The 1,018-nt window shown below is 60.9% G+C and overlaps 1 protein-coding gene across 1 annotated transcript in view; it reads right to left on the bottom strand.

Annotated features, from left to right (window-relative positions):
• The window catches only part of heph (polypyrimidine tract-binding protein 1 heph), a 375,570-nt gene extending 375,171 nt beyond the window's left edge, over window positions 1–399 (bottom strand). Inside the window, exon 1 of the mRNA XM_018461600.1 lies at window positions 273–399. The gene's annotated coding sequence lies outside the window, so the exon portion shown is untranslated. The remainder of the gene's footprint in view (window positions 1–272) is intronic.
• Window positions 400–1,018: the final 619 nt, after the last annotated feature.

The following is a 1,018-nucleotide window of genomic DNA, read 5'->3' as shown; positions in this document are numbered from 1 at the left end:
GGGAGGAGTTGGGAAGCACGACGGCTGGTTTCAACGTGCGAACCGCGCGGCGGACATGCGCCCTTCGCAGGGCGCGCACCGACGCGGGGGAGAGGAAGAGCGCGGGGGAGAAATATCCGCGCGGATTTCGGGGCGCGCGCAGCGGATTCGCGCGCGGCCGCGCCGGGAAACGCTCGGCTCAACGTGGTGCCGAGAATCAAGCCGGGATCCAACCGGAACGTCGTCGCGAGATACGTCGGCACGCCGATCGACTATTGGTCGAATGTACTAACCGTGTCCACGGTAGGCTCCCAAGCGGGCGGCAGCGGTGACAGCAACGATGGAAGGAATGTCCTGGCGAATTCCGTCGAGTATCCGTGCACCTGCTGTGTAACGGCGGTGAAGCAACTCGCGTGTTCCTCGTGTTCCACTCACAAAGAGACGCGCGCGACACAGAAGACGCGTGTGTAGAAATTTCGAAAACGGTGGAAAACTCCCCTTCGATCACCTTTCCCTTTTCTCTCTCTCTCTCTCACGGATTTTTCCTCCTCGCGGTACTTGCGACGCAAGCCTTCTGTCGCGCCGTGATGACACACACGCGTGAAACACACTGTCGCAAAGTTACGACAACGACGGCGACGACGGTCAACGGCGGCGACTGCGGATCGCGTTCGTTATGAATCGAAGGCGACGTCACGGGAATGACGGGGCCACACACATGCACATGCACATATACATACACCCGCGCGCGCGCACGGTTCGAGGTGGCGGCGTCGCTCGTTTCGTTCGTCACGTACGTTACGTTACGCGTCGGCTATCGGCGAGAAGCCCGTTTTGGAGGTTAGGAAGCGCACGACGACGACGCACCACCGGCTAGCTACTGTCGCCTGTCCCTACAAGCTACGTGCCGCCGCGGTCTCTCTCTTACTTACACGGTCTGCCCCTCTCACTCCGGTGCTCTCCCACACGAGGGTCTACCGAGAACACGACTGTACGATCCTCGCGTCACGTTGCACGCCGTTCATGCGACTCCGACTAT

This window comes from Mycetomoellerius zeteki, unplaced genomic scaffold, assembly GCF_001594055.1.
Source record: "Mycetomoellerius zeteki isolate Tzet28-1 unplaced genomic scaffold, Tzet1.0 scaffold124, whole genome shotgun sequence".
NCBI lineage: Eukaryota > Metazoa > Arthropoda > Insecta > Hymenoptera > Formicidae > Mycetomoellerius > Mycetomoellerius zeteki.
Note: the sequence above shows the minus strand (reverse complement) of the source record. Positions and strands in the feature narration are given on the sequence as shown.